Source organism: Carassius carassius, chromosome 16 (genome assembly GCF_963082965.1).
Source record: "Carassius carassius chromosome 16, fCarCar2.1, whole genome shotgun sequence".
In the NCBI taxonomy this organism is placed as follows: Eukaryota; Metazoa; Chordata; class Actinopteri; order Cypriniformes; family Cyprinidae; genus Carassius; species Carassius carassius.
The window spans coordinates 9,773,411-9,795,367 of record NC_081770.1 but is presented as its reverse complement, the minus strand read 5'-3'; the positions used below and the strand labels follow the sequence as shown (position 1 = coordinate 9,795,367).

Here is a 21,957-nt window from a genome sequence, read left to right as displayed (position 1 = left end):
GAGGGAGACCTTCCAGCATGTTATCAGCGTTCAGTTCAAAAGCCAGCATCTCTGATGGTATGGGGGTGCATAAGTGCATACGGTATGGGCAGCTTGCATGTTTTGGAAGGCTCTGTGAATGCTGAAAGGTATATAAAGGTTTTAGAGCAACATATGCTTCCCTCCAAACAACGTCTATTTCAGGGAAGGCCTTGTTTATTTCAGCAGGACAATGCAAAACCACATACTGCAGCTATAACAACAGCATGGCTTCGTCGTAGAAGAGTCCGGGTGCTAACCTGGCCTGCCTGCAGTCCAGATCTTTCACTTATAGAGAACATTTGGCGCATCATTAAACGAAAAATACGTCAAAGACGACCACAAACTCTTCAGCAGCTGGAAATCTATATAAGGCAAGAATGGGACCAAATTCCAACAGCAAAACTCCAGCAACTCATAGCCTCAATGCCCAGACGTCTTCAAACTGTTTTGAAAAGAAAAGGAGATGCTACACCATGGTAAACATGCCCCGTCCCAACTATTTTGAGACCTGTAGCAGAAATCAAAATTGAAATGAGCTCATTTTGTGCATAAAATTGTAAACTTTCTCAGTTTAAACATTTGCTATGTTATCTATGTTCTATTGTGAATAAAATATTGGCTCATGTGATTTGAAAGTCTTTTAGTTTTCATTTTATTAAAATTTAAAAAACGTCCCAACTTTTCCGGAATTCGGGTTGTATATATATATATATATATATATATATATGAAATGATGTTATGTTATGACTTGGACATTTTTACATATATTAACAATATTATTATTTATTTTAAAAGAAATTGCCGGCCCACCTGCAATACCCACAGGTTGAAAACCACTGATCTAGATTAAAATGGCTCATTTGAATTCTGCCGAATGCTTTCATCATATATGTGCTACCCAAATTCAATAATGACAAAGTCTTTGAGAACGGATTTCTCAAGACAGGTGGTGCATTAGACCAGGGGCTCATCTCCTGTTTCTAAAATGCATCACAAAGTGATGGTTGTATGAAACTCCTTAAGCTAAGAAATCCCTTAGATATAAGGTTAAGGGTACCCTTAGTGAAACTTGGGTTGCAAGAAAAAACCCTAAGGGTTTCCTTAAGCAGCTTAAGGCTGTTATTAAGTTTTTCCCCTTGATTATCTAAGTGTTCCCTTAAGCGTTGCTACAAAGTCCTTAGTGGCCATTTCACCTTAATAAATTTAAGGGACCAAAACAGCTCCCTTAAGTCAACTTAAACTCAAAATACGATGGCTGATTTAGTGTTAATTGAAGAGGAGGAAATACCAAGGCGTGATTTTAATGATCGTAATAATCCCTTGGAGACGATGAATGGTTGATGAAAGGCTGAAAAGTATTATTATTATTATTATAACCACTTACGAAAACAATAATTGCCTTTTCGTCCTCTGTCCAGTTTGGTTTACGTTTTTTTGTTTTCTGTTATGTTCGTACACTCCATAGCACAAATATATTAATACAAGTGTGATTTTAGCAAAGGTTTGGCTTCGTGGTTCGTTATGTTCTGTTTACTGTTAGAGGTAGTAACTATAGCAACCGCGGCGATCTTTGCCGTATGTTGTCAGAAACTACAGTGAAACGCTTAGTATAAACACTTAGGCAAGGGTGACAGTTAAGAGGTTTCTTGCAACGCCCTTAATGAAATCCCTTACCTCAGGGATTTTTTCTCCCTCAGGGAAACCCTCACTTAAGGAGTTTCATGCAACCGGGAACAGGAGCGTTGCGTCTGCAGAGAAGCGATCGTTCATGTACCGACTAGCAAACTGCAAACGCGTCCTGTGTGAAAGCACAATGAGTATGAGTCCGTGCTGCTTCTGCACCACATACGTAACGCACACGGACTGCATACGCACTCCAGAAGGAGTACATGTGAAACATGCATGCGTCTTGTCAAGGTTTCCATTGGGAAGTTTCTTAAAAAAATAATAAAATTCCCTGAAGCAAACCCGGCGGCATCTTAGCTGCATCCATGTGTGATGTGGTCATTTCACAATAGGCATACACACAGGTTTAAAGACTCGTTTTCGCCCCCCCTACAGATTCGGCTAGGTATAGATCAGGGTCCAGATGTTACATTAGGTATCAAGTAATAACGTCACAGTGGCAACATTTTAATTATTCAAAAGGAAAAATCACATATTGATAAGAATGATGAAATTAACAATTCTGTAAATGCATCAATAACAACCGTCTTGACAGTTGTGTCAGAACAGACCTGTGTCCCATTTCTTCATTCTCATATTGACTTGACTTCCTGTCTTCAGTTCACACAAAGGATTACACAAGAGACAGAGTCTGTTTGTGCAAGTCATTTGTTCAGTTTTATGACAAGTGATTACAGAGAGTATGGTGAAGTTAGATGTTATTTAATGTGTTTTTGAGTGAAAGGGAAGGTTTACAAGAGTTGTTAATGTTATAATAATGTTCTGTTATGTTGCAGAATTAGAAGAGTTTCTGTTATGTTTGAGTTTTTGTGTGGCTGTCCTTGCACTGAAGAGTGGCACTCTTAGGGAATAGATGAAATTTTGTAATAAACAAATCTGTCAAAATGTTTTTAACTTCAAACCATTGTTTGTGGCTTATAGGAGATCATTCTGGTTCTTCAGTAAAAAAAAAAAAAAAAAAAAAAAAAAAAAAAATTACAAGTAATCTTGGAGGAATCACAAGATAAATCTGCACAGATCAGGTAATGTTTACAAGCCAAAACACTCTAAAACAGTTCTACACAAGTATCTTTGTTAATTTTGATACGAGAGGACAACGCTTTTCTGCTAGAAGAAAAAGTTGTTTAAACTTAATGCTGGATGATGGATGGATTTATTTCTTACCAATATGCAGATTTTGCTTCACAAGATGTTAAATGATGGACTAGAGTGGTTTAAATTACTTGTGGATTACTGTGATGTTTTTTTCAGCAGTTTGGACTCTCATTTTGAAGTTATGAGATATTATATATTTTATATAGAGCTGTGTAGATGTAATATGTTAATGATAGGTAAGTATACAGGCAAAAACACAAATGCAAATCTAAATCTGTCTCACAGATCAAATGACACAGAGATTAAATTAAGAATAAATGTTCTTACCGATTAATGTGCGTTTTCTTCGTAGGATGTTGGATAATGTATCATAACTGCAGAAGTGATCATGTCTTCACAGGTATGAACTGTTTGAAAAACAGTAATAGATTAAAATAATCTCAGTCTTATTATTATTTTTTTTTTTTTACAATTGTTTATTAGGGCTGCATTACTGCATACAATTAAATGGTTTTAACACTGCAAAAAAAAAAAAAAAACACATTGCCAAATTTAATGTCTTTTTTGTTTTAAACATACACATAAAAAAAGACTCCAGCAGAGTATGCTAAAAAAAGTAGCCTTTGTTTTTTGTGTGAGTGATATGAATTTGAAAACACTGAGCAATATTATTATAATTGTCAAACCCAATTTGTATTAAAAGGAGAAGGTAATACTTGCCTTCTTGATCAGTTTTTCTGTGTTTCCAGCAAATGCAGAAGATCACGACTGCAGCTACAATCCACAGAGATCCAGCAGCAGAACTCAACACTATCAGAGAAACTGAGCCTCCTGGAAGACATGAAGAAGAGTGGTATGATGATGAAGAGATATTAATGTTAGTTAATATGAACATAAAAACAGAGCTGCTGTACCTGAACATGTGTGACAGAGTTGAGTGATGTCCAGATGTGTGGTCTGGTTTCTGATGTGATTGTAGATCACACAGCTGTAGCTGTTTTTCTCCTGATATTCCACCTCCAGAGGTAGAGAGAGACTGATGCTGAGATCAGACACACTGATGCTGGACAATAAACTGTTTCCTTTGTACCAGGAGAGAGTCACATGACCCACATTCACCACTGAACACAACAATGAACAATTCTGCTGTGATGAAGATGATGATGATGAAGATGATGATGATGATGATGATGAACATTGTGAAGAGTTACTGCTGATGACAGGAACAGACAGAAAAGCTGAAAACATGAGAGAATAATGATAAATATGAATAAATTACACAAAATTATTTTAAATATAGTATTATGTAATACTTTATTAATAAGTTTATACTTTTTTTTTTGGTTAAATGGGTTGAGTACATATTTAGTGTGCTGACTAGAAATGAGTGTGTCTGTATGAAAATGTCTTTTTATAAAAAAATAATAAAATAAAATATGTGATGGAGAGAAAATGATCTTTACTCACCAAAGACAGAAATGCTGAATGTTTTTGATGACAGTTGCGCTCCAATGATCTCTAGTTTATATTCTCCAGTGTGTTGAGTTGTGATGTTTGTGATGGTCAGAGATCCAGTCTGTCTGTCCAGCTTCAGTCTGTTTCTGAATCTCCCATCAACATCAGGTGTGCAGAAGATTCTAGGGGCTCTGTTTATTTTAGCTATCGGAGACTTTTCAGCTCCAAACTTCCACCTTATTTCATCATCTTCAGGTATTTCAGTAACATCAGTGTGAAGAGTGACAGAATCTCCCTCCATCACTGACACTGACTGTGTTTCATTTGTCTCAGAACCAAACACACCTGAAGAAACAAACAAGAACACATCTGTTAACTGTTGGTTTACAAAGCAGGAAATAAGTTCTTAACATTTAAATGTGAAATGAATAACAGAAGCAGAGCGCCACATAAAACAAATGGTGACATATTAACACACAGATGTCTAGATCAAATTTGATTTGTAATGTATTTTAAAATTATCTAGTCTAGAGTGAAATTAATGTGTGAAAGTAATGAAAAGTTGAAATATCCAGGAAATTAATCATATTTTCATTAAGAAGTTTCATTTATTTTCCTTTTGTAAACAATTACTGCAGAAGTAGGTAAAAAAAATGCTGTTGGGAATTTGCAGTTGTAATAATTGAAATTAAGATTTCTAAAACAACAAATAGAAGACACAGTAGATGAAAATAATAACATTTGAACAGAAATACCTAATTACTCAGAACAGGAAATAAATATAAAAATGCTCTTGTAACTTACCCATCAGATGACAGCAGCTCAAACAGAACAAAATAAGCATCTGAATCATATTTAGTTGCTCGGTGAAAAATCAGATCTAAGACTCTCCAGAAATAACCGTCAAACTGATTAAACAGATCTGTTGATCTTGCTGTGAATCCTCCCCCAAAAGAACTGGCAACCCTCCGAATGCAGACGCACATGATCTGTGCACAAGTTATACTTAGTTAAGGTTTTTTTTAATTATTATTTAACACTGACCGTTTTTAAAAGGTAATAGTCTGACTATGAAACATATTTACTGTAAACTAAGAATTTTGTAGAAATATTATTGGATGAACTAAAAATTATGGTAGAGTAAAATCAACCCTAACTAGTGATTTTAAAACGGTTGTGTATTTATTCACGTCTCAGTTTAAAGTGTATGGAAAAAGTACACAGTTAAAACAGAGCTTCTCACAGTACTGAAGTTACTAAAGTTATCTTGTGAGTCAAACTGAAAGCTGTGGTTGTTTCTTTAGAAATGTGGTTTGATCTGCTGGATGGACAAACAGCTTGGGGATGTAGAGTATGTGTTTAGTTTGTAGGTGAAGGGCTTCTTCCTGTGCTGCTTTTATGAGCAGCTTTTGAAGACACTTTAATCTGCAGAAACAACAAGAAACTGTGAAGTAGAAAAACTATAGCAACACAATAATATTTAACACATATTACAACTGTAGTATGCTAATTTTGCTAAAAAATGATGTGCTAAAAAAAAAAAAAAAAAAAAGAAAGAGAAAAAAAGAAAGAAATGAAAACATTTATAAAAATAGAGGTTTTTTTTACTGCTTTTTTTACCAATATATTGCAAATGTTTTATTGAAGTAGGCTAATATATCAAATGCTGTAAACATCTCATCAAATAGCTACAGTGTCTGTAGTATGAGGCGCCGTGTAGAATTTAAATCAAACTTAGCTTATCAATACATACATAAAACACGTGCATATACACCTATAAATTACTCACATATACATGCATACTGCTGGATGTTCAAAAATACATATATAAAATACATGTGAACACTAATATGAAATCGATACCAATACATATAATGTTAGCATTGCAATGTGTGCATAAACACCTGTGAATAACTTGCATATACATATAAACTTGATCCGTGCATATACATCTATTAAACACTCGCACATACATATAAACTCGCAGGGGCGCCGGACTGGGCCCCTGTAAACTCGCTGCATACAAACACACCTACACATACTCGCACATACATATAAACTTGATCCGTGCATATTAAACACTCGCACATACATATAAACTCGATGCGCGCATACACATCCATAAAACACTCGCGCATACATAAAAAATAACATTTAATGCATTATTTGTGTACATATATATGCAAGTGATTTCATATGTGGATGTGCGTGAAATTTCCATAGACAGTAAAAGAAATGGACACAGCGACCCCATTGGAACTCAATTGAGACAAGTGAAGCCCGTTTTTAGCTATTTTTAGCACTTCCAATTCTGACGCGCAGACTCAAACTAAGCTTGATGACGTCAGCAACCTGTCTGACAGATGTAAATCTTCTAGTAGCTGTGCATGCAAACTGCCTTCGTTAATCTTGCAGAGACGGCGAGCTTGAGCGGGGAGTTCTTTGGCGTGAGTGAGCAGGAGTAATTATTCTGAAATATTTTGTCCCGCTGCTTTTATGGACTCTATATCTATGGGCTTCTCTCTTGACGTCTCCCCGATTGCCTGCGAGCTTCTCCTCCTGTCTGTACGGTAATTTCTCTACTGTGCAATCTGAATCGTGCATTTTTTTTCGGCCTTCAAGCCCTGGCATACAAAGCATCAATAACAGGCAAACGATGCCAACATCATCCGCCGGCGAAGTTCTAGATCGAAACTGCCAGTTACCTTACTGCTGGCGAGTGTGATATCATGGTCCGTGAACTTGCCGGTGTTCTGAAATGTTCAGTGTCTGAGATATTTGGTGTTATTGAGAATAAAGAACTATATATAAAGACTCGGATGCAGTAACAACTATTTAACTTTTTTTTCCTTAAAAAAGGTTTCACATGGAAGTGCATGAGAGCCTACAGTTCATGTGGAGAAGCTGTTTGTTTGTAATTAATGTATATGTTACAAATCAACAGAGTTTGATACTTGCACTTCTGCCTGTTATTTTGTTCCTAGTTTGCAGAAGCTCTTCTAATGGGGGAGACTTACATTTTCTCAAGTTATATATGAGCCATTATTGCACACATACATGAAGAAATAGGTAAACATTCTCAGAATTAACTTTTCTTTTTTTATCTGATGCAGGGGATGGTGGATGTGTACTTTATCAGTACAGCAAATAAAAAAAAAACTTGTATAGCCTACTATTTGAGACAAATGTATTATTAACCAGTTTTAAAGTTTTACTACATTCTGTTCCTGAAATCCACACTTTTGAAGTCAAGATAATCAAAAGTAATCAAATCAAGCACAACCTAATAAAACATGTTTCGTGAATAAAGGGTATTGTAAAAAAGATCATGGTCCCTGGATAATTCATCTCAAAGTACACCACAATGCAGTATATGATTAAAGACAAAAACAAAGAATATAAAGACATTTTACAACCTTTTTTTGTCATTCAGTGCAAATTAAATAAACTGCCTTTCATTGAGGACTGTTTACAGTAAGATTTAAATAAATGTTATTAACCTACAAAATACACGATGCAAAAAGTTTCCTGTAATCATTGATGTTTCCTGTTGATTTTGTTGATTGTGTTGTTTTAGTTCCTGTACCTCAGAAACCACCATTTGTCAATTAAATACATACCACACAACTGATGAACAAAGCAGAAAGGTGTAAATATCAGACAGAAACCTCAAGTTAAACTGATACGACTGTCTCTCTTTATCATTACAGGTTCAGGTCTGTCTCTAGCTGCTGTAGCAGGAATATGTGCAGCTGTAGTTATTCTGATCGTGCCTGCAGCTGCTGCTGGTGTAAAGTACTATCTTGAGTAAAAGAAAGGTGAGTATACCACACAGATCACTGAACAAGATGAAATAGTAGAGCCATTGTGTGTGCAAGATGTGAAAATATGTATTTTCATTCTTATTCACCAAAGTCGTCTTTCTGTGTACCTGAGTTTGTCATTATTGTTCAAACAGGAAAGGGGGGAGGAGCCAAATCAAGCTCAGGTAATATACCAAACATACATTAATTTAAACACAATATTTTTTGTGTGTGTTTGTGTATCAATCCTGTTAATTTATCTTACCTTCTGTGTTTTCTTACAGGAGAGTCCTATAAAAAACTCTGTTAGTCAGACTGAGGCTGCTAATGGCTCGTCCTCACAGACATGAGACAAAAACATTGCTTCCAAAAAGGCAGTTAAGCAATAACCAGCAATGAACTAAGAAACAAAATATGTTACCAGCAGCAGAACAGCGAGTGCTTGAGGTTTTTCAGTATGTATGGCTGTAATATGATTTTTTATTGTGATTAATCGTTTCAAAATACAAGTTTGTTTACATTACATTACATTACAAATTACATTTGTGTGTACTGTGTATATTTAGTATGTGTATATTTAAATAAACATATATATATTTAAAAAATATATATTTGTATGTAGACATTTGTTTATAATTTAAATTATTAAATTTATTAAAGCTGCTACAGTGATCCAAAACAAGAGCAGTCAATAATTTCTGTTTCTTTTGATGTGCACCATAATGTAATGTGCACTGATGTCCTTAACATGTCAGTTATTTTGTCCCATCAGTTTACATCCTCTTTAACTGACTGTTTACATGAATACGGCCATTATGACAAGGAAATGTATTTGACTGCACAAAGCTATAGTATGACTATAGTATGTACAGTAATATTATGTATAGTAAGTGCGAGACTTACTATACATACTTTTACATACTATAGTTTCCATTACTGGTTACGTTATTCTGACATCTCGCTGTTACGATGTATTATGTTAACTTGTGTAGTGTGAAACAATGTGTTTTTAAAATGTTACAGTTGCTTAGTAATCGCGTACCTATTCACATTCTTTGGATAAACAAGTGTTTGAGGGAACTGAAGAAGTATTACAAATCCACTCAGTATGAACTTTGTAGTACAGCACAGTAGCACAAGTCTGTATGATGATGATGTGCCATGCTGGATCTGTAACGTAAACAGGTTGCATGGTGCATTTTTCCAGTCAATGACACTGACTCAAATATGCAAATAAGAATGCTAACCTGGGGTTTGGGAATGTAAAACAGCCAAAAATGTGCCATTTGTGCTCCAAAATTTAAGTGTTTATAATAATGCATGTACTGTATCTTTGTGTTGTGCTTTAACTTTTAAAACAGAACAATCCACGGTTTGAGAACTGTGTCACTCATCCACCCTTTTACTTATATTTTTATGCCTCTTTGCCATAGCGATCACTTGAATATAGAGCTACAAGTTCAAAATCTGAGCCCTTGTTAAACTAAAAACATAAGGCTATACAATGTAGAAAACTGCTGAAATTATCACAGATTTCCTTCACCAACCCAAACCAATTTTGACCTGCAGTCAAATTCACATCCACCTGATTGGGCAGAAATCAAGCCAATCTGGCAACACTGGTTATGTTGCAATGTGCACGAGTGAATTTTCTTGATTTGTACATTTATGTGAATCACAGTGGATTTGTAATGTTATCTTGCCATTTTGTGATATTTTATGAGGTGCTGATAAAATTGTCTCAATGCCAGATTCTTGCATTTCATGTGAGAAAGAAAAGTGTGCCCTGTGGGGCATTAAAGGTGAACACCCTGTTCATGAAGAATGTTTATTGTAGTACTATGCTTTATATTATCACTGTGTGATAAAGATTTGTTAGATCAATAAGAACTGGACATGGGTGTTTTAGTTTCACCAATACAAATGTTTCAAGAGATTTTATTAAATGACCTGTGTATATAAAGAGTTTTTAAAAAGGGAAATATCATGTGTCTTTCCTTAACTTTGTGTCAGAAAATGTTTTTTTTTTTTAAAGACTGTATGAACGCTGTTGTCATTCTGAAAAAAAAAACAACAATAAAAAATAATAAATTGAATGCTCCTTGTATGTGTTGTTTTATTTTTGCACGTAATAGCTGGATTCTGGGACTGGTGAATTCCTAGTTGAACACAAGATTACTAATACTATTATAACTACTTGCATTATACACGCATATATTAATGAAATACAAGTAAAATGTGATATCAGACTACTGTCTGAAAAAGAAGTGACAATTTATTTATCTTACAATTATTAGTAACAACACTAATATATGGTGGACATTAGTAACCCTAATATAAGCTTAGTACCTATGACAAAGCAAGCAACATATATTCTGTATTAATATTGCTCATCCCTCTAGTGGTCAAATGCTGTATTAGTTTCATTTCGGAGGGTGTGCTTTCATTATTATAGTTATAGCAAATGCAGCAATTAAAAGCGAAAACGATTATATCTACATTATTAAATGGCAAACTTTTAACTGAGATATGCAAATTATGTTATGATTACGATGCAGAAGCATAAGCATACATTAATGCAGGGTATAATTTATAAGAATGAGTCTAAGTTCCATGAAACTGTGATTCCATTAAAAGTTAGCTACGTATGCAGATGAAAGAGAGAAACGTCACGCACAAGGAGGCTTTAACGGGCATGACACAGCACTTAAACCTTTGCAGAAACTGTAGTCATTTCAAAACAAAATGAAGAATGCCTCGAATTTGCTCTCAGTGCTCACGTATTTACTCGCGTATGGTAAGACATTTTAATGTTATAATCTCTCTTCAGGTCAACAATACGTACGTGACGCAGTTTAGTTTACATTGATTCGACAAATTGTATTTTACTAAAAAAAAAATAATAATAAAATAAAAAAAAATTGTAAGACATTTATTTGTTACAGTTTCCTTTATGGTAGGCTACAATAAAAATGAACAATGTGTGTTATTGTTTGGCTCGTGGTTTACTGTTCATTTCTTCTTCAGGTGTGTCTGGTGTTAATACAGATGAAGTGTCTGTGATGGAGGGAGATTCAGTCACTTTAAAATATCATATACACCAACAAGAAGACGTTATGTGGTATTTTAATAACATTCGCATTGCTGAAATCATTGGACATCACAGAAAGATCTGTACAGATATTATGTGTGATAATCGTGCTGGGAGATTCAGAGACAGACTGAAGCTGGATCATCAGACTGGATCTCTGACCATCACAAACATCAGAACCACAAACTCTGGAGATTATGATTTATTGATCTCCAGCAAAAATCACGCTGGTGGAGGATCCTACTCTGTTGTTGTTCATGGTAAGTCATTGTTTTAAAAGCAAGTCATGTAGGCCTAAATTTAAATTACATCATTAATTTGATTATTTTTGGAATGACATTAATTATGAATTTACTTAAAAAAGTTCCACTTAAACAGATTAAATTAAATACAACAGACAGTAAAAGGTGAATCCCTCCTCCTAAACTAAAACAGTTTTCATTCTGTCTTCATGTTCTGGTTAATTTCTTCATAATTATCCTCATGCAAATAAGTTAGGTCTTTAATTATTTTCACACCTAAATATTTTAGGCATATTCATTAAGTTGCGTCTTCTAAAATGACTCAGCTGCTTGGATTGAGAATGTCTTTCTTTCTTCAGTTGTAAAGAAATTAATATTTATTACTTCAATGGTGGCCAACGGGTTGAAGGTCCAAATTGCAGTTTCAATGCAGCTTCAGCTGATCCCAGCTGAGAAATAAGGGTTCTATCTAATGAAATTATCTGTCATTTTCTAAAAATAATAATAAATTATGGATTTTTAACCACAATAGCTATTTAACCTCAAATGCTCATCTTGCTCTAGCTCTGCCATGCGCATCTTCATCCATTGTGTAATAATGCTGGAAAGGTCACATGCAGTTAGTTCTTCATCTGTATATTACAATTCGAAAAGGTAGGGTGAAAAACTCCTTTGACTTTATTTGCATGTTAGCTTTGTAAACACTGGGTTTCAATCCGTTGGCTACCGTTGAAGTCCACTATATGGAGAAAAATCCTGGAATGTTTTTCTCAAAAACCTTTATTTCTTTTAGACTGAAGAAGGAAAGACATGAACATCTTGGATGACATGGAGGTAAAAGTAATCCTTTAAGTATAAGTTCATCCATGAGACTCATGGATGAAGTAAATGTAAGACTCATGAGTAAGTACATAAATCAATGTTTTTCTGCTGTTCATTTCCATGTGACAGGTTATAAATTCAGACAAATTTTTCTACCCACATTATATATGATCAGTAGGAACAGGACTTTCCTGTTGTATAATTTTGTTTGGTGTGTGTCAGAAGTTCATTTCTTCTTCAGGTTCATCTGGTGTTGATACAGATGGAGAGTTAGTGTCTGTGATGGAGGGAGATTCAGTCACTCTACACACTGGTGTTAAAACAAACCAAAAAGAAATGGTTTAAATGGTTTTTTAATGACAACCGTATTGCTCAAATCAGTGGAGATCTCAGTAAGATCTGTACAGATGTTCAGTGTAATGAGAGATTCAGAGACAGACTGAAGCTGGATCATCAGACTGGATCTCTGACCATCATGAACACCAGAACCACAGACTCTGGACTTTATCAACTAAAGATCACGAGCGAGAGAATCAGCATTGTGAAGAGATTCAGTGTTGTTGTTCAAGGTGAGTCGTTATGTTTAATATAAAGTCTTGCACATTTATAGGGTTGTTCAACAACATATGTAAGAGCTGGTGTCTGACACTGATGAAGAATAGACTATGGCAGAACTATAAAAGTGTACCAGGACATTTCTTAGTGGTGATAAATTAGTCATTTTTGAAAACTGAAAATATTTAGACCATTTCAAAATATCAACAAATAATGTTTTTCAGCCTGAAAGTTGAGATGGGGCATAGGAATTCCTTTCATGTGTACAGATCTTGATGTTGTGTAGTTCGTTTTTTTCTTTCTCAGAAATTCAGAAATGTATTTCTAAAGAACTGAATAAAACATCAACATTGACCATAGTGCTGTACAAACAGTAACACAATGAGCAGAAGACAACTTTTAAAAAGGGATCACATCCATATCATTAAATAAGTAATTGTGACGAGTGGGGCGGGTCGAGAGCCGTGGGAACAGGGCGAGGCCGGTGGAGTGATTGAGAAATGAGCGACACCTGCTCAACCCACCGGTTTTGTCAGGGTTCTGTCACTTCAGTCTAGTGTTATCCATGGTTTTGTGACAGAGCCCTGATACTCTCCTCATGTCATTGTTTTCATGTGAGCGCGTGACTTCGAGACTGCTCGAGCTGTGCACTCATGTCTGCGTGTCCTGTTTCATGTTGGAGCGTGGTTTTCGGATCCGGGCACTCATGTTTTGCTGAGTTTCGGCTTCGTGTTGGGGACCGGACACTCGCGCTCCATGTTCTGTCTTGTTGTGGTAGCGTGCGGTCTCAAAGTGTTGTCTTGTATTGTTGCACGCAGTTAGAGTTATCGGCTGTGTGCTTTCTTGTTCTATTTTGTCTTGTGCTGTTGCACACAGCTTAGTTTTTGCTGGCTGCGTGCTGTCTTGTGTGAACACGCGGTTTATGAGTTTGCTCATTAGCTGCGTGTTTGTGTCTAATTCAAGCACATGGCTTGTGATTGGTTTGCTGGCCATGTGCTTGTGTTTTTGTTTTGTGTGAGCACATGGCTTTTGTTTTAGTTCTGATGTGCCATGTGCTCTGGTCAATTGTCTTGACCCCACCCATCTTGTTACCTGATTATTGATGTAATTTTCCCCACATGTGTTCCCTCGTTACCCTCCTCATTAGCTCCCTATTTATTGTCCTTGTGTTTGCAGTCTGGTTGCTAGTTCGTCATCAAATATTTGTCTGTGCACATCTTGCCTTGCTTTGCCAGTCAAGTTTTGTCTTTTTCCCCTATGGGGTAGTTTTTGTTTGTTTATTTTATTATTATTACTATTAAAGAGCCCTTCTCTCTGCATCATTGAGTCCTCGCCTCATACCTCTACCCGAACCCTGACAGTACGAACTAGCCACTATGAGGACTCAGCGGAAGAATGGTTTGTACCGTCCACCAGCCTCCACTCTCTCCAGCCCCCACTACCAGCGCATGCTCCAGTTTAAGTCCTTGATCTCTCTCCATCAACAAGGGACTGCTGTGAGGGATTTTGCCCTGGAGTTCAGTGGTACTGCAGAGGGATTTGAGTTTAATGATGCGGCCCTCAAGGACCTCTTCAATTACCCCCTTGATGAGCCTCTCAGCTGGTGTAGAATGAGGGGGCTGGAGCACCTGTCGTTTGGGGAATTTGTGGAGTTCGTGGCACGTTCCCCAGCTAAGGAGGCTGCAGTGCTGCCTGTGGTGCCTGTCAAAGCTGCAGTTCCCCCTATGGTGGATGAAGGAATTGCAGTACCCCCAGAGGCGACTTGTGACACTGCAGAACCCCTAGAGGTGGCCGAAGAGACTGCAGCACCTCACTCTTGTAGACGGAGGAGGGGAAAGAAGAGGAATGGCTCTGCCCCGCCACTGCCAGAGGTGCCTGATGAGGCTGCAGCGCCCCCAGAGGTGCCTGATAAGGCTGCATCGCCCTCAGTAGTGACCGACGACGTTACAGTGCCCCAGTCTCGGAGATGGAGGAGGAGGAGAAAGGCTTCCTCCTTCCCACATGGCCCGGAGGCCATTCAGGAGCCCACTGCTGGCCTGGAGGCCATTTCAGTCATGCCCAAGCTCCTTGTCCTGCTGCCGGCTCTGTCAAAGCTCCTTGCCCTGATAGTGGCTCCGCCCTTGATGAGTGCCTTTTGCCCTTGCTATCTGTCGGGGTCTCTGTTTGGCTGGAGGCCTCCTGGTCTCTCCGTCTGGTTCCACCCTGGTGGTCTGCCGGGGTACCTGTTAGGCCGGAACCTCGCTGGTCTCTGTTCCTCCGGCACCGCCATGGTGGTCTGTCGGGGTTTCTGTTAAGCCGGAGCCCTCTTGGTCTCTCCCACTGGTTCCGTCCTGCTGGTCTGCCGGGGTTCCTGTTAGGCCAGATCCTCGCTGGCTCATTCCTCCAGCTAAAACTGGAGCGACGACAGTGAAGGACGAGAGAGGACCAGGTCTGGATTTTAGTTTGTGTTTTTATTTAGTTTGTGCTAAATTGCTGTTTTGTGTTTATTTTATTATTAAAGATTTCAGTTTGATTGTCCGCTGGTTCCCGCCTCCTCCTTCCCGATGATTGTGAATTTTTTAATGTGTTACAGTAATATAAAAAGAAAGATCCTCCAGCAGCTGTTGGTTTGTGTTTCAGGTGTTTCTGCTGCTGATCGAGATAAAACTAGAAGAAAGTCAGTGAAGGAGGGAGAATCTGTTACATTAGAAGCTGAGGAAATAAAAAGAACAAATCTTTCGATGGCGTGGTATTTTAATGACACTCTCATCGCTGAAATAATTGAAGATTCAAGTAAGATCTGTACAGATGTTCAGTGTAATGAGAGATTCAGAGACAGACTGAAGCTGGATCATCAGACTGGATCTCTGATCATCACAAACACCAGAACCACAGACTCTGGATGTTATCATCTACAGATCAACAGGATTAGATTCAGGATTATTAGGAGCTTCATTGTATCTGTCATAGGTGTGCATCATTTAATTACTTAAGTCCTTTTTTCTATGAACATTTTTTTATTAAAGTATGAATTCTTAAATCATCTAGTAATTTTAATTTTTGCCTATAATTATCAGTTAAAACAATATCATGCATCTGATTACCAAAGTAGCAAAGTGTAAATATCAGACAAAGATATTATTATCAGTCACTCTCTAAATAATAACGGCTGTCTGTTTTCAGCGGTTCTAGCAGTAATATATGCTGCTGCTGCTGTTGCTGTTGTTGTTCTGCTGCTCATTGCTGGTGCTGTTGTGAAGTACTGGCGCCATGATAGAAGGGGAGGTTAGTATTACATACAGCTGATCAAACAAGAGAGAAATATGATATTTATTGCATGAAAACAATATTTAAACCAATTTTTTTATTATTATTATTTACTCAAAGTATTGTATGTTTTAACTGAGTTTATTATTATTCAAACAGTGCCTGTGATGCAGGACAGTGTTCAGGTAAGATACTAAGAGCACTGAAGCTTTTCTTTTTTGGGGGTGGGGGGTTACTCGGAAATGAAAACTGAATATAGATGAATAAATGAATACATTTTATGCATTTTTAAATAACTTGTATCACCAACATTATATTATTATCGTAATAACATTTATGTGATATTAGCTGTTATGAAACTGGTCTAGGATCAGCATGTAACAAAAATATTTTTTTACAATAAATGACAAATAAAATGAAATCAAAAAGTGCAACTTAATCAAAAAAGAGAGAAGGGTACAAATACTGTCTTATTAATACTTGCTATTTCAAGCATTTTAGATGTGCAAGCTGTTGATGAATGTCTCTGCAAGATAAGAAAAGTATTATTTAAAATCTCATGATACGGCTTAATTATTATTATTATTTTACTCTTTGAGGGGTGGCTCCATTATCCACCCTCGGGCTGAAATGTTCTCCTTGCTTAACCGTTCTATCAGTGGTTTCGTTTTCCACTGTTGGTCTGATAGTTATGGAGGCGGTCCAATTCAACATTTTAATGGCAAACGCTGCAGTTATGGAAACCGAGCTGTTTCTGCTGTGATGAGGAATTTTTGCATTCTGCAAAATTACAGTATGTTTTATTGGAGATGTCAAGAGATCAAACGAAAATGTAATTCTTTATGTAATTACCATTTTAAGAGAAGCATCCCATATTTAAAACATGTTAGCTGTTAATCTTAAATATCAGGATATCAACTTGTGAAATATTTAGTCTTGTTCCCTTTGTGTAACTGAACCATCAATCCTGTTGATTTCTTCTGTGATTCTGTGTTTTAGAATCAATCTGAAGCTCTGCTGATGAATGGGACACCCTCTAGTCAGTCTGAGACACATGCTGCCAATGAGATGTCACAGTAACATTAGTATTTTGATTGTTTCATATGAAGAGAACATGAAGAGAAGATTGGAAATGAGAGAAGAGCATCAGCTGAAACTCACAACATTCATAAACACAATACCATGATTCCAGTATTAGGTACCAGTACAGAAATTGCACCTAATTCAAACTAGTTTGCAATATAATTTATAATTATTATAATTTATAATTCAGTTATTAAGTGATTTAAATAATACAATAAAGAATTGAAATCTATATTTAAATAATGTAGGTGTTGCTTCAGAAATACAAATAATTAGCAAAAAAGTAAAAAAAAAAATACATAAACAAAAGTTAGCAGCAATAGTGCTTGATGTTTTTCAGTATAAAGACGGTTAATTTAGAAATGAATGTGAATCGGGTAATTTAATACATAAAACAATCAGTTTTTACAGAGTAGCTGCCATCAATAAACTCACAGGTACTGAATTGATTCTGTATTACCAATACTAGTAATATTAAGTCTTTAAGTTATCATTATTGTCATTTGACAACACTAAAGAGGAACATGCCTTATGAATGTATTTTAAAAAAAATGTATTTTTATTTTTTACTTTTTTGTACACTAACGATTGCATGTTGTACACTAACGATTGCACATCTAAGGACCCTTCTGTCAAGCTCTTGAAGTTTGCAGATGACACCACACTCATCGGCCTCATTCAGGACGGTGACAAGTCTGCTTACAGACAGGAGGTTAAAGAGCTGGCTGTCTGGTGCAGTCTCAACAACCTGGAGCTTAACACACTCAAAACAGTGGAGATGATTGTGGACTTCAGGAGAAACCCCCCTGCACTCCCCGCACTCACCATCATGAATAGCACTGTGACTGCAGTGGAGTCTTTCAGGTTCCTGGGCACCACAATCTCTCAGGACCTGAAGTGAGACATTCACATTGACTCCATTGTGAAAAAGGCCCAGCAGAGGTTGTACTTCCTTCGCCAGCTGAGGAAGTTTAACCTGCCACAGGATCTGCTGAAACAGTTCTACTCCACCATCATCGAATCCATCCTCTGCACTTCAGTAACTGTCTGGTTCAGCTCAGCTTCTAAATCTGACCTCAGAAGACTACAGAGGGTAGTCCGGACTGCTGAGCGAATCATCGGTTCAACCCTCTCTTCTCTTCAAGAACTGTACTTATCAAGAGTGAGCAAAAGGGCTGGCAAAATCACTCTGGACCCCTCACATCCAGCACACTCCCTCTTTGAACTGTTGCCATCTGGTTGACGCTACAGAGCACTGAGCACCAGAACGACCAGACACAGGAACAGTTTCTTCCCTCAGGCAATCCATGTGATGAACAATTGATAAAAACTGTGGAATACACTACTCTATTTATATTTATATATACATACACTTATTTATCTAACACACATACTTAGTGTACACTTAAATTTTATGCACATAATAACCTGCACATACATAATGCTCATTGTAATATACCTGCCATACCTATTTGTATTTTTTTTTTTTTTTATTCCATTTTGTGTTTTTTCTTCTGTCACTGTCATTATCATTGCCAGGTTATCTTTACCTGGCAATAAAGCTCATTCTGATTCTGATTCTGAAAACACCAATGTGCTGTTATTCATAACATTCATATCACTCCAAGCTGGTGTTTATAGCAGGAATCAGTATATTTGTGTTTGAGTCTATGAAGCAGTTTATCTGTTTGTTCTGGGGTTGTAGCTTCATGGTTAAAGAAAGTTTGACAGTTCAAATCCTGCAATGGTTGATTCATGAAATATAACCATAGTGTCCTTGATCAAACTCTGAAACTCAGGAACTGAGCCTGTAATAACTGCAATTAAACAACACTGTGGAGAAAAATGTGTTATTTTATTATTATTATTATGTTCCATACTTGTTATTAACTTCTGCACATCCCTTTATATTTTTATTTTGGGGAAGTCATGGCCTAGTGGTTAGAGAGTTTGACTCCTAATCCTAAGGTTGTTGGTTCAAGTCTCGGGCTGGCAATACCACAACTGAGTTGCTCTTGAGCAACAGTGTTCACTGCTCCGTGTGTGTGTACTTTGTATGGGTTTAATGCAGAGCATGAATTCTGAGCATGGGTCACCGTACTTGGCTGAATGTCATGTCACTTGTATTAAGTATATATATATTTTTTTCAAAGAGTATGCCTACAGAACATCAGCAGATCTCCAATCGAAATAATTCAATCTCATTATTTTTTATTATTTTCTCATTAATAAAATAATTAAGTCTCAGATCTGAACTCTGAGATCTGGGGTTCCCAAATCAATGGCAGGATTTAAAAGTGTCATCAAGGTGTATTTTATTGTAAATATTCTCAAAAAAGTACTTTCAGGCTCATAAAGTTAAAGTACAATTATAGGCCTTAGAAAAACCTTTACCTCAACCTCAACTTTTTTTTGTTTAGTTATTTTTTACTTTGCAAAAAAAACGTGCTGTCAAGGCCTAGATAAACACTGTTTTATTTACACGAAAATGGAAAGGAACTTGAAAGGTCTTTGTATCTTCGTATAATAAATGACATTAAAGCAGATCTGATTCACTCTTACCTTGAATCTGAGTTTATCGTGACGTTTCTGAGTTTGTTGTTAGAAATAAACTAATCATTTATCTGCGACTGAATAAATAAATGTTCGTCTTCAACACTAGATTGCGCTCCAGCTAATACAGTGTGCATACCACTTGTACTAGTATTTTGTCCATATTACACTCTTTCATAAAGTAACACATTAAAGTGATTATTATTACGGCTAAAGTGTGGCTAAAGTGTGGCTAACAAAAAGGGTATCGTAGACTCTTTGAAGATCTCACATCTAATTTTGGTTCATTACAAGGAAAAGTAACCAGCAAATATTTTGTAAAGAAATAGAAAAGTGAGTTATGGTTTAACAACACACAAAAATGGTATCGTAGACTCTTTGAAGATCTCACATTTAATTATGTTAGTTAGTTAAATGGTCGGTTAGTTATTAATTTTATCCGTCTTGTTCTGATGAAGATGAAAGTTCTATTATCATCAGATTAAATGTATCTATTTTTTCATACTCAGTATTTTTTATAGTTCATTAGAAATTCAGTCAAGCATATTTGATTAAAATTGTGTGTGGATAAATGTAGTTATTTTTATTTATTTATTTATTTTTTAGACCAAGTAAAGATTATTCCACATGTTTTATTAAAAAGATCCTCCAGCAGATGTTGGTTTGTGTTTCAGATGTTTCTGCTGCTGAACGACATAAAATGAAGATAATGTCAGTAAAGGAGGGAGAATCTGTTACATTAGATCCCGGTTTAATCAAAAAACAAAATGATTTAATGAAATTGTATTTTAACGATGCTCTCATAGCTGAAATCAATAAAAATCACAGTAAGATCTGTACAGATGTTGAGTGTATTGAAGGCACTGAGAGATTCAGAGAAAGACTGAAGCTGGATCATCAGACTGGATCTCTGACCATCATGAACATCAGAACCACAGACTCTGGAGATGAACCGCAGCAGAATCAGTATCATAAAGATATTCAGTGTTACTGTCACTGGTGAGTATGATTAGTAATCCCATGCACTTTACTTAAAACATATAAATCAACCCAGAAAATGTTTTCATTGTGGGCTGTTAGAAAATGTAAGGATTGACTCAATATAACTGAGCTCATCTTCATTACCATCACATGTATGTGGCATTAAGCTTTGTCACCTATGAATTTTACAGATTTTATGTCTTTAGAGTTAAAGAGAAAAATCCACAATGTTAGTCAGTTCCCTGCTGACTCTTGTTGTGACTTTTACAACTGATTTTGCAAGATGGACAATGAGATCTATTGTTATCGTAAAAAATATGCAGAAGTCAATTTTTATTCTCATTGACCAGAGTAATCTGTGTTTAATTGAGTTTTTTGTTATAATTGTTCAAACAGACACAATGCAGCACAATCGTGATCAGGTGAGATATTATGTGTGCTGAATCTCTCTGACTGCTAAATAAATTGTGAATTTCCGACAGATTCTGATCTGAGATCTGTAAGTCTCACAGGTGTAAGTGTGTTTACATGAGGTTTTATTCAGAAATCATTGCACATATTTATAAACATGTATTGACTTATTTAAGAGATCGCTGATCTTGTGCCCTTTACTTCTTGAATGAAAAAAGGTTCTTTACATTTTGCAAACATCAGAGGGAAATAATTTTTTTTTTTTTTGTCATACTGAATCATCAAACCTGATCATTTGTTTTACCTTCTGTGAATGTGTGTTTTCTCATAGGGAAATGATGTGGACTCGGTTCCCTTATCAGAATGGAATTCCATTAACCGCTGATTGTATTGGGACATCACAGTAGCTTTATTTATTATTTTGTTAACTAATGCTGCGTTCGATTTACGTCAGAATTCAAATAGATGTGTCGTTGTTTTGTCCATATTATTCAGTTTCCTTCTATGGATAATATTTGGCTGTGTTGTATTTGTTCAAAGTGCTCATTAGCCACACTACACATCTACTTAGGCTCAACAAGTATCACTGAATGAATTAATGAACAATCTTATTTTAGTTGTGACAACAACATCAAACTGCAATGATCCTGTTGTTTTGTTATGCTCCTATCATGCATCCATCACAATTTGATTACAGAGATTCAGATATTTTTGTCCCATTATTCCAGAAATTTGTAATGAACTGTTTGATTCTTCTTCAGGTGCTTCTGCTGTTGATCCAGATGTGTCAGTGTCAGTGATGGAGGGAGATACAGTGACTTTATACTCTGATGTTGAAATAAACCAGCAAGACAGAACAACATGGTATTTTGTAGAAGATCGCATCGCTGAAATCACTGGAGATAAGAGTAAG

General features: G+C 36.3%; 1 protein-coding gene across 1 annotated transcript in view; it reads left to right on the top strand.

The window, feature by feature from the left end:
- The window catches only part of LOC132160265 (carcinoembryonic antigen-related cell adhesion molecule 3-like), a 387,492-nt gene that overhangs the window by 283,310 nt on the left and 82,225 nt on the right, over positions 1 to 21,957 (top strand). The window lies entirely within an intron of this gene.